Source organism: Schistocerca gregaria, chromosome 8 (assembly GCF_023897955.1).
Source record: "Schistocerca gregaria isolate iqSchGreg1 chromosome 8, iqSchGreg1.2, whole genome shotgun sequence".
NCBI classification, from domain to species: Eukaryota; Metazoa; Arthropoda; class Insecta; order Orthoptera; family Acrididae; genus Schistocerca; species Schistocerca gregaria.
Genome location: NC_064927.1, coordinates 232,470,200 through 232,488,083, shown reverse-complemented (window position 1 = coordinate 232,488,083; position 17,884 = coordinate 232,470,200).

The following is a 17,884-nucleotide window of genomic DNA, read 5'->3' as shown; positions in this document are numbered from 1 at the left end:
GAAAAATGTTATAGCAAAGACTAAATTTAAAAAAACAGATTATCTCTCAATAAACGGTTTTACATGTGAAATGTGGTGCAATCCTTTACTGCCCGCATCTCGTGGTCGTGCGGTAGCGTTCTCGCTTCCCACGCCCGGATTACCGGATTCGATTCCCGGCGGGGTCAGGGATTTTCTCTGCCTCGTGATGGCTGGGTGTTGTGTGATGTCCGTAGGTTAGTTAGGTTTAAGTAGTTAAGTTCTACGGGACTAATGACCATAGATGTTAAGTCCCATAGTGCTCAGAGCCAGTTTTTGCAATACTTTACTCTTCCCAGTACGCAGAGTTTCAACTTCAACGCAATTATCATGTGGTACACATCGGTAAGGAATGCTAAAATTTTTCTCAACGTTAGCGTCTATGTTATTTTTCTCTGAGCCAGCCGGCGCACGTGGCTGCCTGCGGTGCGAGTCTGTCTCTTTGTTGGCGCACGTCGTTATTGGGATTAGGAGACCTAACTTTACAAATTCACCTTGTCGAGAGGCCCATGCTCTGTTTGAACCCTTTCAATATCCTCATACACTTTCTCTATCTGTTCATCTTCAGCTTGCGACGTCGGCATGTATACCTGAACTATCGTTGTCGGTGTTGGTCTGCTGTCGATTCTGATTAGAACAACCCGGTCACTGAACTGTTCACAGTAACACACCCTTCGCCCTACCTTCCTAATCATAACGAATCCTACACCTGTTATACCATTTTCTGCTGCTGTTGATATTACCCGATGCTCATCTGACCAGAAATCCTTGTCTTCCTTCCACTTCACTTCACTGACCCCTACTATATCTAGAATGAGCCTTTGCATTTCCCTTTTAAGATTTTCTAGTTTCCCTACTTCGTTCAAGCTTCTGACATTCCACGCCCCGATTCGTAGAACATTATCCTTTCGTAGATTATTCAATCTTTTTCTCATGGTAACCTCCCCCTTGGCAGTCCTCTCCCGGAGATCCGAATGGGGGACTATTCCGGAATCTTTTGCCAATGGAGAGATCTTCATGACACTTCTTCATCTACAGGCCACATGTCCTGCGGATACACGTTACGTGTCTTTAATGCAGTGGTTTCCATTGCCTTGTGCATCCTCATGTCGTTGATCATTGCTGATTCTTCCGCCTTTAGGGGCAATTATCCACCCCTAGGACAAGAGAGTGCCCTGAACCTCTATCCGCTCCTCCGCCCTCTTTGACAAGGCCGTTGGCAGAATGAGGCCGACTTCTTATGCCGGAAGTCTTCAGCCTCCAATGCTGTTTATTTATCAAAATTTAGGTTCAAATGGCTCTGAGCACTATGCCACATAACATGAGTCGTAATCAGTCGCCTAGAACTTAGAACTAATTAAACCTAACTAACCTAAGGCCATCACACACATCCATGCCCGAGGCAGGATTAGAACCTGTGACCGTAGCAGTCGTTCCGTTCCGGACTGAGCGCCTAGAACCGCGAGACCATCGAGGCCGGCTCAAAATTTAGACAGTGTCGGGGATCGAACCCGGGACCGAAGACGTTTTGATTATTAATCAAAGACGCTACCCGTAGACCAACGGTACGATCCTATATAATCAGCCAGGCAAACATCATTTATGCTCCACAAGCTGGCAAGAGAAGAATTAAGGAGGTAAGCCGACAAATGTGCCGCCACAACTGCTCTAGAGGCTTCGTACATCGTAGAATTAAAGGCGAAAGTAATCCAAGGTAGTAAAACACTCCACCTGGCCTGAGCCCTAACATGGTAAATGCTCAAGGCTGCCCTCAAATTTCTATTAACTCTTTCTGAAAAGGAAGGCTGAGCATGATAAGAGATGGTAGTAACGTGTTTGATTATTAAAACAATAACTCTTAAACTCGCCGGAAAGAAAAACTTGGCATTGTCACTAACAGGGGCTTTAGGTTGTCCATACTTAGAAAATATGCTGGTTAAGTGGCGTATAAAGAGAGATGTCGTAACTCCTCTACTGGACAGTCACCAAATAAACTGGGAAGAACGATCGACCACGAACAATATATAATGATTTCCTCCCTTAGCGTGGGGAAGGGTACCTGTATAACCAATAATTTAGCCATAGGATCCTGTTCCCTTAAGTGATTTGGTCACAAGCTCTATAGGTACACAAATTTTATGTTCAGCCACTCTGACAACTTTATTAATAAATAACCGGGATCCCCACCCACAACAGGCAAATCATGCACCTTGGCTCACACCTCTGAGAAGAGGGGCGTATAGGAGGCCACTTAAACTGCAAAACTCGAGATAACAAGGATAGTCACACAAGGAAACTGAACTTCCAGTAAGAAACAGTCCACAAACAGTCCACAAACGGGCTCTCAGTTGAGATGAGCACAGACATGGAAGAGCAATCCTACCGATGCGACAAATGTAGGCAAAACGATTGGGAGGCTTACTGACAAGAATTATACAAGCATCGGCTGTTACACCTGCGCCCACGTCTAACTGGACACTCATGCACCTGGTGCTTTTGTGGCGCACACCATTGTTCATCCAGAAATTTAAGTACCCTATTTGAAACAAGTACTTCATTCCACTCAGAAAAGCTAGTAGGTCTGTGGGCATATACAAAATGTGAATGATCCCCCGCTTTCTAAAATATTAGGGAAATTATCGACTTAATGTCTGATTACATGAAGGCACTTGCTAATAGTACGCTATCCGAAGGTCGTTATGAATCGGTGGTGGCAACTTTCTCTTTCTTATCCGATCTCTGAGGTGGATCGAGTTACTGTAACTTTGAAGTATCTCAGACAACAAATCGCTCAAGATACCTTTCGACAAAGAACAGAGGAAAGAAAGTACCATGGAATACGAAATTTACAAAGCATCGACATGAAGATCAAAGCAAGCGTATAACCACATACCTCAAACCCTGTTATTGACTAACAGGTAAATTACCTTATTCCATACTACCACCTTCACTATGCAAGGTCAAAGTACCAGTACCGATCTACAAATCATTCACCCTAACGTTTTACGGTTTCCCTTTGCTGATCAGTAAGCTTAAGGTGCTTTAATTTAACAAAGCGGTTACTCCAGTGGAACAAATGCACATGCCGATGGGTTGACTATCCTCCAAAAATTTAATATTACGAGACAGCTTGAGAGATAGCAGGGCACTCTCACTTCTGAATCGGTGTTATGCCGCTTCATGTTCTTAGGAGATGACCTTTATTACGATTTCATTTCATACATCATGATTAAACGGTAGGTAGTACTTAATGCTCTTATTTACATGCTCTAGGGAAGGAATAACAGTAAGCTTTACCTCTGTTCAAAGGAATAGAATGCTGATTTAAATGTCTGCAGTAAAAGCTCGGCGACTGTGGACCGAGGGAAGCGCGTTTTTTTCTGCAGAACCTGGGTGGAAACATTTCCGGATGGTTCAGCGGTCTCGTTGTGCAGACACGTTGGTTGGCGCTGAGAAGTTGCTGCTGCAATAGCCAGCGCATTGTAAACCGGCAATAAGGCATAGGACGTGCTCTTGTTAGGCAGGAAGCCGATGTGACAACTGTGAGCGTTCTGCGAATTTCTGTGGGCCAGGTCACTGGCGCCCAGATGTCCAGCCTCTGTTATAAAACATATTTGTGAGCAGAAGGCCTTTAGCGAGTTTATGGCTACTCTTTGGAAACCTCGAAATGGATGCAACAGGGAAGATAACAAGCTTTTTACGGAGGGTTGTGGTTCCATCTTGGTCATGTTGTTAGCGAAAGACATGGCGTAAACGCATGGGAAAGAGGCCACGAAGCTGAATCTTTTTTACTTTTCTCCCAGTTATCTTTGAAGTCACTAATTGGTCAAATGGGTGTATGCAGAGCAAGAGTCACTCTCCGAACTTTGAATGCCACACTCCAGCTCGTGATTGGCTTGTGCTAAAGTGGGGGAAGTCTAATATGTAAATGGGCTTTAGCTACCGAGCTGAGGAGGAAAGCGGACACAAAGAGATGACTCTTCTACTGGCACTTCCCACTAAAGAACTACAGCCAGAGACTTGTTTGCAGCAAAGGTGAAATTTTTATGCGAAGCCGAATCTTTCCTCTAGAATCTTACCTCTTACAAGTAAGTCTCTTTTCCAAGGCACATAGTTTTCGGAACGGTATAAAACACAATATGAGCAGCACCCGTTAGTTGAAAAAATTTCGTAAACGCAAGCAAAAGATTAAAATATAAATCAGAGAAAGTACACCAAACTGTTAGAACTACATTTACCACAGAGCTTACAAACAATTTAACAGCGCTAAATAACCAATTTCATAAAAGCTAGGGTAATGCCCTGACGACTCACGACTCACATTGATTTGAAAGCCATCTGATTTAAGGTACCAGGCAACTTGTGACATGTAACAGTAAGGCAAAACTTCTGTGACACTTAATAATGGCAAGCAGCCACCGTGAGACGTGTGGAAAAATCACTGACCACCAAATGGATCGAACTCGAACAGACCGGTTAGTAATAATGGCAACAGGTGACAATTTTTTTGAGATCCATGAAGCAAGAGTCAGAGAGCGGGGCACCAGCAAATGTGGGAGGGGGGGGGGGGGGGGGAGAGAAAAAACGAAATGAAGCCTCCACGACACGGCTCAAGACATTAGTGTTCAACTTGAAATTCCAGCACTAGTTGTGAGGACATAGTGTGCCTCGTAGAACAGTTTGTTTTACACAATCGTCCTAATCCTTCGTAACACGTTCATAAGGATTAGTTGGTGGACTATCCTTGGATAGAGTTACGTGTCTTACCCCTTCTCAAGCCAACAGCTCCTTAACATTATGGCTAGCAAATTGTGGCCCCTTACTAGTCAATAGACGTCGTGGTTTACCCATATCATGAGAATATTCTTGCAAACAACGCATTACTGTATTGGTATTTGATTGCTTGATGGAATAAGGTTTCAGATATTGTGACCAACATTCAGCAGCTTCTTTAAAAAGTGTGTATTTGGAGATTCCATTTTTTCTTGTACGGTAGAATTTACAAATTTGAGGAATCGTTTCTCCAAATTAGATAACGATTCAGGTATGTTAGCTATTTCTCTAAATATTTAGATGTTCATTCCCGCTGAGAGTTGATCTTTTTCTTCCTCTCGAACTAAACTGTGTTGGCCATCAACCACATCCTTCAATTCCTGAGGCAACCTGGTCAAAATACGTATTAGCTAATTTAGCTTCTATCTCATGTTTGACGTGTTCTGTTATCTCTGATTTTATTTCTTCTTTCGTTTTTTCTACCCTGACAGACAGTTCATTACTTTTAGACTCCAGTTTTTCAGATGATTCCTTCCTAGTGTCAGCTACTTCACTCCTGGTGTCAGATAATTTCTTATTTGTTGAATCAACTTGGTAACATAATTTCCTAAAATTAGAATCTACTTTATCAGGTAGTATCTTAATATTGAAATCTGTACTGTCAGACACTTTTTATTTCTAAACTCTGTTAACCCATTCTGGAGCCTCTGCGGCTATTCTTCTAATGAGTGGTATACAACGCAAACATTCTCTTTTATGCACTCTGTGTTACTGTAATAGATTGTTACTACACAGTTTTCTTAAACTTCAAAAAACTGAAACCTTTTGTCACAGTTTAGACAAAAAAGTCTTCAAAGTGGATTTCTGTATTTCCGAACAGCTCACCCTTACCAATGGACTGTACTCCCTCGTCGTGTAGCCGATGCAACCGTGTGCACGTGGCGACGTATGTACTGCGCGGTATCATACAGCAGCTCCCTTGTGGTGTTGCCGAGCAACTTCTACGTCTCCGCCGAGGTCAGGACTCTTGACCCTGCCGAAAAATTACTCCGTCATAGTTAACACATTCTTTTATTTACCTATCGACTTTGTTTTCTTGGTACTTAAATTTATTTGAAGTTACCGTAATATTTGTAGCACAATTGTATAAGTTTGGTTTCGTCAGTTATTGCGGTTTTTCTCTTCTCTTTGTGCTTAACTGATCGTTACTGACTTTTACGTCGATCCACTTACAGTCTCTCCTTTTGTTTGTTCCTTGTTACTCTTAGCAACGCCTTAATTTATCACTCGTGAAATTTCTAAATTTTGTTAGTTTGTCGTCATTTTCTCCTTATTGCTTCAAATCTTCGGGTCCTGTACACTGGGAGCAAACATGAAATGTTTTGGAATAGTTAATTTAGAGTTTTATGTAACTGCTGGTTCAGTCCTTGTAGTAGAAGCCGGGCAAACATCTCATGAAATCTGTTACCTGACTTAACATACCACGAATTTACCTTCTTTCTTTAATTCGCTCATCGAAGTTGATTCTCTTGAAGTAGAGGTCCCGCTAATCGGTGCCTCTGAAATCCTGTGTGTAGCCGAGGAAAGGCTTGACTTCTTGACGCTCTGCATCTGTTATTGGAGATAAAGAAGATAACTTCTACTCTTGTGACGAGAAACCTCGTCCTCTACTTTCCTTTAACAGTCATATATTTCCTTATGCGGGTGTACAGATCATTAGTGTGACTCGTGAATTATAGAAGAACGCAACTTTCATACAACATATACCTCGAAGACTCAGCATGACAATCCAGATTATAATACATTTCATTTGTCACCAAACCATCTTGTCTTTCTTTCTCAATCTTGGAGAGTGTGGTTGCTGTTTGCGGTCAAGCCACCATCCGGGTACGGCGCCAAAACGTAAAAGGACCCGCTCACGGCAAGTCAGTCCCGTTACTTATCGCCACGTCTCACAGTCTTCTCGTATTCCACTCCTCCCGTTCAATGTCTGCACGTACGAAAACAAACACCCACACACAGTATATGTTCCCCGACTTCTTCTTCCCCACTTAATATTACTGTGTCACGATCATTTTCCTTGTACTACGCTAGGAGTGTGAAACTTCGTTTTCCTAAACGGCATGTGACACTTCACTACAAGCCATGTGTGATAGACAGCTTCCACTTGTGGGCGCAAAAGACCAATTGGGGGGGGGGGGGGGGGGGAGGGGCACCAAAGCTACGTGACAGAAAAAAAGTGTGCCTCTATAGTCTCCACATAGTTCCTTAGATATCATTTAATATTGATTAGCATGAACACAGAAATTTTAAGAGTGACAGTAGCCAGTTATTACCCAGAACCCACCAGCTTAGCCGAGCGCGCTGACGCCTTGCTTCCTGGACTGGGGTAGGCTCGCCGGCCCCGGATCGCTCCCACCCGGCGCATTAACGATGAAGGCCGGAGTGCCGGCCTGCCTGGATGTGGTTTTTAGGCGGTTTTCCACATCCCCCTCGGTGAATACAGGGCTAGCCCCCTGTCCCGCCTCAGTTACACTTCTCGCAGTCATCTGAACAATTTCCGCACTATTCCATGGATTACACTCGTCACAAACAGTTGGGGTACACTAATTCCCTCCCAGGGGTGTACCTGATGGCGGCAAGAAGGGCATCTGGGCCACGCCTTCAATTAACATTGCCACATCGAATTAACCATGCCGACCCTGCGTATCCACGGGAACAATGGCACAAGTAAAAGAAGAAAAGAAAGAAAGTAGCCAGTTATTAGCAAAAAAAAAAAAAAAAAAAAAAAAAAAAGAACAGGTAAATGAGCCAGAGTATCCAAAGCTATGAAAATATTATTATCAGTGTGAGAATTACTGTGGAAAGTTCACTATTATTAGGGTCAATGACTACATTTGCCTCGTGTGCTAGGGGATCCTGACATGGTGATTACTCTCTGTAAACATACATATGTATCATTCCATTCCAACAACGCAAAATCCCACTTGCTTTCTCCGAAGATCATGGCGTCAGCTTCTCTAGGGAATAGGCGATTTCCACAAGGACGGTATTGGAAAAGAAACATTCGTGCTGGTTAATAAATAGCTTCTGGATCGTAGTCTCTGAGTGATTTGCTAGATGAGATGAAGAGGGCAAGTTGTGAACTCTTTAAGGATGTGGTTGATGTGATTACGAATCACGCCTCATTTATGTTTCATCTCGTTGAGCCGTTCACAGGAAGATATTTTCGAAGTACGGTACAGAAAATGTAGCTGCGAACTTTGACGTCCCATTACCAGTAAAAATGACTTCAGCGTCATTACCTAATTTAATTTTCCCACGAAAACCTAAATAATTGAGTCATTTAGTAATCAGCGTCTCACGAAATATGATACAGTACAAAATATAAGAGTCGCTGTAGGGACAATTCAGAGAACAGTATTTACTCTCATGCAGTAGAGGATCCGAACATCCAGAATTATGATTCACTTGATTTGCATGCAGCCCAAATGACATAAATATCTTGTAGGTCCTCCAATATAGTTTCGGTGCAGTCGGTTGACTGTACAACAAGGTTACCACAACTGACCACAAGAAAACACTGCTCTGTAAGGCGATAACGACAGATGTAAATGAAGAACATGACACTACAGATACCGGAGGAGAACTGAGACGGCCTATGAAGCTGTTGTTGGTGTGGTCTTCAGTCCTGAGACTGGTTTGATGCAGCTCAATGCTAATCTATCCTGTGCAAGCTCCTTCATCTCCCAGTACCTACTGCAAACTACATCCTTCTGAATCTGCTTAGTGAATTCATCTCTTGGTCTCCCTCTACTATTTTTACCCTCCACGCTGCCCTGAAATGCTAAATTTGTGATCCCTTGATGCCTCAGGACATGTCCTACCAACCGATCCCTTCTTCTAGTCAAGTTGTGCCACAAACTTCTCTTCACCCCAATCCTATTCAATACCTCCTCATTAGTTACGTGATCTACCCACCTAATCTTCAACATTCTTCTGTAGCACCACATTTCGAAAGCTTCTATTCTCTTCTTGTCCAAACTATTTATTGTCCATGTTTCACTTCCATACATGGCTACACTCCATACAAATACTTTGAGAAACGACGTCCTGACACTAAAATCTATACTCGACGTTAACAATTTTCTCTTCTTCAGAAACGCATTCCTTGCCATTGACAGTCTACATTTTATATCCTCTCTACTTCGACCATCATCAGTTATTTTGCTCCCCAAGTAGCAACACTCCTTTACTACTTTAAGTGTCTCATTTCCTAATCGAATTCCCTCAGTATCACCCGACTTAATTCTACTACATTCCATTATCCTTGTTTTGCTATACCCCTCGACTATTATAACTGCCATTTGCTTTCTGTACAAATTGTAAATAGCCTCTCGCTCACTGTATTTTACTCCTGCCACATTCAGAATTTGAAAGAGAGTATTCCTATCAACATTGTCAAAAGCTTTCTCTAAGTCTACAAATGCTACAAACGTAGGTTTTGCCTTTCCTTAATCTTTCTTCTAAGATAAGTCGTAGGGTCAGTCAGTATTGCCTCACGTGTTCCAACATTTCTGCGGAATCCGAACTGATCTTCCCCGAGGTTGGCTTCTATCAGTTTTTCCATTCGTCTGTTAGTATTTTGCAGCTGTGAGTTATTAAACTAATAGTTCCGTAATTTTCACATCTGTCAACACCTGCTTTCTTTGGGATTGGAATTATTATATTCTTCTTGAAGTCTGAGGCTATTTTGCCTTTCTCGTACATTTTGCTCACCAGATGGTAGAGTTTAGTCAGGACTGGCTCTTTCAAGGCTGTCAGTAGTTCTAATGGAATGTTGTCTACTCCGGGGTCCTTGTTTTGAAATAGGTCTATCAGTGCTCTGTAAACTCTTCACGCAGTGTCATATCTCCCATTTCATCTTCATCTACATCGTCCTCCATTTCCACAATATTGTCCTCAAGTACACCGCCCTTGTATAGACCCTCTATATACTCCTTCCACCTTTCTGCCTTCCCTTCTTTGCTTAGAACTGGGTTTCCATCAAAGCTCTTGATATTCATGCAAGTGGTTCTCTTTTCTTCAAATGTCTCTTTCATTTTCCTATAGGCATTAACTATCTTACCCCTAGTGAGATAAGCCTCTACATCCCTACATTTGTCCTCTAGCCATCCTGCTTAGCCATTTTGCACTTCCTGTCGATGTCATTTTTGCGACGTTTGTATTGCTTTTTGCCTGCTTCATTTACTGCATTTTAAAATTTTCTCCTTTCATCAATAAAATTCAATATTTCTTCTGTTACCCAAGGGTTTCTACTAGCCCTCGTCTTTTTATCTATTTGATCCTCTGCTGCCTTCACTCTGTCATCACTCGAAGTTACCCATTCTTCTTCTACTGTAGTTCCTTCACCCATTCCTGTCAATTGTTCACTTATTCGCTCCCTGAAACCCTGTACAGCCTCTGGTTCTTTCAGTTTATCCACGTCCCATCTCCTTAAATTCCCACCTTTTTGCAGTTCTTCAGTTTTAATCTACAGTTCATAGCCAATAGATTGTGGTCAGAGGCCACAACTGCCCCTGGAAATGTCTTACAATTTAAAACCCGGTTCCTAAATCTCTATAGGTCCCTTGCCAATTATGATTCAGACTGTTGTGTGAGTGGCCATAGTTAACTGTTTTGAGACAATCGAACTACTTTCTAAAATTATCTCTACAAGCCTATAGGAACTGGTTGGTGGAGAAGATATTCTTCCCATTTTATTTGTTATGCTGAGCTAAAAAGTGATTTCACTTAACAAAGAGAGGAGCTGCGAGAGCTTCAGCGAATTAAACTAGTTAGGAGCTTAATGTATGCAATATGGACACATTCATTTGCATATAACCATAAATGATAAGATGGAATATTTGTCGTCTGTTCCTTAGTTGATGTGAGGGTTTTCCGTGAACTGTTGTAATATTCTCGGTGGTGGTGTCACTCCATGAAGCAATGTTTTTAGAAAAGGCTGGTGGGTGATACAAGAGCCGATAACACTATAACTAGAGCTCTGATTGTTGTATACACTGTAAATTAATTCAGGGGAAGTTTTGAACACGGGGAATTAAGGAGTAGGTGGTTTACCTCGTCGAGGGTAGACTAGGGGGCCACACACACTTACACACACACACACACACACACACACACACACACACACACACACACATATATATATATATATATATATATATATATATATATATATATATATATATATATAGGGTGTTTCAAAAAGGTACGGCCGAACTTTCAGGAAACATTCCTCATACACAAATAAAGAAAAGATGTTATGTGGACATGTGGCCGGAAACGCTTAATTTCCATGTTAGAGCTCATTTTAGTTTCGTCAGTATGTTCTTTCATTTACGTTCAATGGACCACGTTATCATGATTTCATACGGGATACTCTACCTGTGCTGCTAGAACATGTGCCTTTACAAGTACGACACAACATGTGGTTCATGCACGATGGAGCTCCTGCACGTTTCAGTCGAAGTGTTCGTACGCTTCTCAACAACAGATTCGGTGACCGATCGATTGGTAGAGGCGGACCAATTCCATGGTCTCCACGCTCTCCTGACCCCAACCCTCTTGACTTTCATTTATGGGGGCATTTGAAAGCTCTTGTCTACGCAACCCCGGTACCAAATGTAGAGACTCTTCGTGCTCGTATTGTGGACGGCTGTGATACAATACGCCATTCTCCAAGGCTGCATCAGCGCATCAGGGATTCCATGCAACGGACTGTGGATGCATGTATCCTCGCTAACGGAGGACATTTTGAACATTTACTGTAACAAAGTGTTTGAAGTCACGCTGGTACGTTGCTGTGTGTTTCCATTTCATGATTAATGTGATTTGAAGAGAAGTCATAAAATGAGCTCTACGGTGGAAAGTAAGCGTTTCCGGACACATGTCCCCATAACATATTTTCTTTCTTTGTGAGTGAGGAATGTTTCGTGAAAGTTTGGCCGTGCCTTTTTGTAACACCCTGTATTCTACGAAAATTATGAAGATCGGTAGCGACCTACCAATTTTATTTCAAGTGCGGAAAGACAGCAAATCTTTGATATGTTTCTATGTATGGGATCATAAATTATGAGTAATCCACTATATAAGTTGGGTATGGCCAGAGTAGCGGGGATGTATGAGGTACATGATATTGTGAGAGCCTGTTGTTCATCAGCTCCAAAATTAGGTGGCTATCTGCTACGAAGAAATGATATCGTCTACATAAAGCTGTAATTGTATGGTGTATTAATGCAATTAACTATGACGTGAGGTGGTTGTGTTCTGTGTTCGATACAAAGGTGTTACTACCGTTCACACACTGTTGGCAAGTCTTTCCCCAGCAGAAATTAAGTTTCGGTTATAATATAGTTGACATCGAGCTCTGTTAAAGAACTTGGTAGGTTGACTTAATGAAACAGCAGCACCTGTTTAGTCTGGACACGTACCAATAACGTCTACATCGCCGCTTCGCATCCCCAGAAACTGCTGTTTGTCGCTGAGTATAACGCCACTCCTGGCTACTTATTTAATTTCTTTTCATGTAAGGAATTACTGTCAATGAGTTCATCATTAGAAAGAACAATAACTATTTTTCTACTTATATTTGACTTGGCAGTCGATTTCAACAATTACTCCTCGACAATTCTCATGAATAACTTACAGCGTAAAATAGAAATAAAGTAATGACGAAATAAACCTCGGGTGAACAGCCTGGTATGAGTGTGCATAGGACACAATGTTTCGGCAATCGACCACGTTGCCATCATCAGGTGCGCAGATGTGCTGACCGGCGGTGGGCCGGCGCCATGTGTATATATAGAACAATCCCCCTCCCGCTCCACCCTCAGGCGCTCTCTATGAGTCGGTGCGGTCCGCGCCCCGCGCGCGGTCCAGGTACAGCGTCCGTTCTCCCGCCGTCTGGGTGCTGCGTCCTAGGTCTTCTCGTTCAGGAGGGTCTGCCGGCACCGCTCTCGTTATTCTTCCCTCCTCCCCCATAACGACAGCTAAAGAAGGAAGGACATATACTTTATTTCCTCAGCTGTTAAAGTGTATTGTTTCTTACGAGCTACACACATTTGCTTACACCTTTCGTATTTCAGATATTTCATAGTTTGCGAGATGTTGCCGCTGAGACTTTGAAGCGCATGATTTACTCCTGGATTCTGCTAGAGAAACTCATAGATTGTGGAAGTGTATTGCTTCCTGCTGAGAGGATGATTACGATTTGGGAACATTGTAGATTAAGTCTGGCGATCCTGCGATAGTAGAGATATTTCCTGTAGTGGCACAAAGCTATCCTGCTAAATTATTTTGATGTTGTGTAAGTATTCAATTAAAAATTCTTCACGATTTGTATTATGCTGTGTTATCTAACGATCCAGTGTATGTTTTTAGTCCAGGAACGTCATTTCACACAGAAATCACAACTAATTTTGTCTTCATTGTGAATGATCTCTTTCAGCCATCACCAGCTAGAGGGAGCAGTAAATGCCGTAGTAGATTGCTAAGTCACTTGAAACGACATCGCTCAATAAAGCCAATGTTGCGTTTGTTCTAGGTTCTTATCTCACAGTAGACTAACGTTGTAACTCGTACGTGATAGAGCTACAGAAGCTGGGCTTTCTGTACATGGCCAACTATTCACGTTAAAATGATCTTATATGACAGGAGGAAGCTATTACCTGACTTCATTTCTTGGGTAACACTCACGCTGTACGATGCACAAATGTTAGAACTTCTTGCCTTTCATCTTCTGTGACATCCAAAATAGCCAAAAACCTATGCACCAAGCTGCTTTTTCCTGATATATTATGCCAGCAATGGTCGATTACGTACTTAGTATTCCTGACGCCATTAGCTGCGAGAATACTGGCTACAGCCCGGCCGGTGTGGCCGTGCGGTTCTGGGCGCTTCAGTCTGGAACCGCGTGACCGCTACGGTCGCAGGTTAGAATCCTGCCTCGGGCATAGATGTGTGTGATGTCCTTAGGTTAGTTTGGTTGAAGTAGTTCTAAGTCGTAGGGGGCTGATGACCGCAGATGGTAATTCCCATAGTGCTCAGAGCCATTTGAGCCAATACTGGCTACAACATTATTACAGCTCGGTGTACGCACTGACCATAGAAATTACTTCACGCTGAAGACGAAACTACAATATTAAACAATCCTACGTTTGACAGTGTGAGTGTGCAATCGACCACTATAGATCATGTGCTCAAGCCGCGGCCCTGGGCTGACGGCGAGTAGCATCAGGTAGCCGTAGACCGGTGCAGCAGGAATTGTTCTCATCAGGACAGGCAGCCGCGAACTCGTCACGGAAACGTTTTCCCGATCTTTTTCTGTTATTGGCGCTACAACAAAATCATGATGCAGCTATATGTGCTGAGTAGGTTGCGGTTTAGTCTGCTTCCAGCGGCGTTAGCATGCGGATCTCTGCTGCCAACTGCGGGCGTCTCGCTCTCCTGCATTAAGTCTGAGCGCTTATTGCAGCTTTCCGCTGTGGTGTTCTAAGTATTCTTGAATAATAGAACAGGCAAGTATGTCAGCTTAATAGAACAGATAGTTTGAAGCTCACCTGTGATCGAAGCATTATTAAGGGGAACTCATGAATTTGAATCGTTTCTTTATCAACATGTGAAGACAGGTTGTGATGATTTCGTAAGTATCTATTTATCGACCGTGAATACTGATGCGTACGTCAAAATGATAAACGCCAATATTTGTGATAAAATTGTCGAATCTACACTCCTGGAAATTGAAATAAGAACACCGTGAATTCATTGTCCCAGGAAGGGGAAACTTTATTGACACATTCCTGGGGTCAGATACATCACATGATCACACTGACAGAACCACAGGCACATACACACAGGCAACAGAGAATGCACAATGTCGGCACTAGTACAGTGTATATCCACCTGTCGCAGCAATGCAGGCTGCTATTCTCCCATGGAGACGATCATAGAGATGCTGGATGTAGTCCTGTGGAACGGCTTGCCAGGCCATTTCCACCTGGCGCCTCAGTTGGACCAGCGTTCGTGCTGGACGTGTAGACCGCGTGAGACAACGCTTCATCCAGTCCCAAACATGCTCAATGGGGGACAGATCCGGAGATCTTGCTGGCCAGGGTAGTTGACTTACACCTTCTAGAGCACGTTGGGTGGCACGGGATACATGCGGACGTGCATTGTCCTGTTGTAACAGTAAGTTCCCTTGCTGATCTAGGAATGGCAGAACGATGGGTTCGATGACGGTTTGGATGTACCGTGCACTATTCAGTGTCCCCTCGACGATCACCAGAGGTGTACGGCCAGTGTAGGAGATCGCTCCCCACACCATGATGCCGGGTGTTGGCCCTGTGTGCCTCGGTCGTATGCAGTCCTGATTGTGGCGCTCACCTGCACGGCGCCATACACGCATACGACCATCATTAGCACCAAGGCAGAAGCGACTCTCATTGCTGAAGACGACACGTCTCCATTCGTCCCTCCATTCACGCCTGTCGCGACACCACAGGAGGCGGGCTGCACGATGTTGGGGCATGAGCGAAAGACAGCCTAACGGTGTGGGACCGTAACCCAGCTTCATGGAGACGGTTGCGAATGGTCCTCGCCGATACCCCAGGAGCAACAGTGTCCCTAATTTGCTGGGAAGTGGCGGTGCGGTCCCCTACGGCGCTGCGTAGGATCCTACGGTCTTGGCGTGCATCCGTGCGTCGCTGCGATCCGGTCCCAGGTCGACAGGAACGTGCACCTTCCGCCGACCACTGGCGACAACATCGATGTACTGTGGAGACCTCACGCCCCATGTGTTGAGCAATTCGGCGGTACGTCCACCCGGCCTCCCGCATGCCCACTATACGCCCTCGCTCAAAGTCCGTCAACTGCACATACGGTTCACTTCCACGCTGTCGCGGCATGCTACCAGTGTTAAAGACTGCTATGGAGCTCCGTATACCACGGCAAACTGCCTGACACTGACGGCGGTGGTGCACAAATGCTGTGCAGCTAGCGCTATTCGACGGCCAACACCGCGGTTCCTGGTGTGTCCGCTGTGCCGTGCGTGTGATCATTGCTTGTACAGCCCTCTCGCAGTGTCCGGAGCAAGTATGGTGGGACTGACACACCGGTGTCAATGTGTTCTTTTTTCCATTTCCAGGAGTGTAGTTGTGGAACTTTTAGATTAAAACGTTCTGCCGGAAGCGTTAGTGAATTTAGGGTTACCAATGCCAGTTCCGGTATAAGAACATTCAGGATTTTTTAATTAACATTCGAAAGTGTGGGAGAGCAAATAAATGCAGTAGTCTCGTCTTATGGGAAAGTCTCAGCAATGTTCAAGAGAAATGGTTGACCTCACCTAAGTTTCCGGTGCTGAATGGCATCATACAATTTGAAATGGAACTAGAGAAACATATCCCATCTTGTATTAATGTTTGTGGCTACCGAACTATCGTCATGTATGAGGAGCAACCTAGAACGTGCACGGGATGTGGCACGAAGGATCACGTGCGAGTCCAATGTATACAACGACGTGCACCCAGCTGCGACTGTCTCCCCTATCCCAATAACGTACACGGCACCTGTCAGTGGACTGTCACCCTCCACCACCACAAATTGATAATGATACTGACAACGGAAGTCACTGAAGTAGCGGACATCATTCCGGCCGTACCACAACCGACTCAACATGCCAAGGAAGCCATATAACAGCCACTTCCGAACAGTGTTCCGAAATCGGATGCACCGTCTGCTGACGGGAACGTTACTAAACCTGAACAACATACTGCAGCAGGAAATTCTGCAAGCTCACTGAGAAGCCCCTCCCCCACAAAAAAAAAAGAAACGAAGGATTGTACATGAAGCTGATGAGAAAATTGAGTAAAGCTTTACGTAGACGATATCATTTCTTCGTAGCAGATAGACACCAAATTTTGGAGCTGATAAACAAGGGTAACAGGCTCTTACAATATCATGTACCTCATACATCCCTGGTACTCTTTACCTCCGCCTGCCTGGTGCTGACCAGGATCTCCCAGAAAATAAGGGTGGGGCTTGATACCAGGTTAATGTCTGTAGGGTCAGGGTTCAATTCCCACTTCATGCGAAAGTTTTTAATGGTCACTGAGAGATCTTGTATTCCCCGTTATTATTCCAAATGGAGAACGTATGACACCACTGTAATTCCGAATTCACACTAAACGTGATCTCCCTTCGCTACCGATTACGGGTTACGCTGGGCTACGCGATGTAGAAACTCTGTCATCAGTAACGTTTCTGCTCCATGACTTTTAGTTTAGTTATTGAACACACTGCCATATGATGCGCAAGGCATTTATTCTATCTTTTATTTCAGCCTGAGATCCTGGATATATCTATTCTGTTTTCACAGGATTTGATCTGTTCGTGACGATATAATGCCATCAATTCGTTATTAGTTCGTTGTTCCACAGATTGAAAGTTCTCCACGTGTCATGGTCGGGATTCTGGTTCGACACAGAAGTTTTCATAACTCCTCTCAGGATTTACCATGAGCGCTTCTAACTGTTTAGATTTTTAACATCCAAATATTCATTGCCAATGACTGTATGTGACGGTTTCGACGCCCAAACAGGCGCAGATCTCTTCGTTACATCGTTTCAAGGTCACACATGACACACCCATCTGCCGGTGAAAAATAATTCGGTTGTTAATGTGTCTTCGTGTGCAGTCAACGACGATATGTGTGGGGCTCGATTCCCAGCCTACCCGTTCTCTTCGTCGCGTCACCTATAGTATAAACAAGCGCACCTCTCGATTCTCGTGAAAGAAACCTATGTCTAATGTCCACCCTTGCCTAGAAAACAGCGAAGATAGGTGCCTGCTTTGAATGCTGGGAAGGCCGAAGTTATTAATTGCCTCGTCACTGCAGTTCCAAACATCTCGCTACTGCTGCAAATTCAGTATCTGGAATTTGACTGTGCTTACGTAACAGTCGGATTAGGCGCTGGGTTGGAATCGCCATCCACCACATATAATACGTCGTTTCAAGTCTGTTACGTGGGAATCAAAC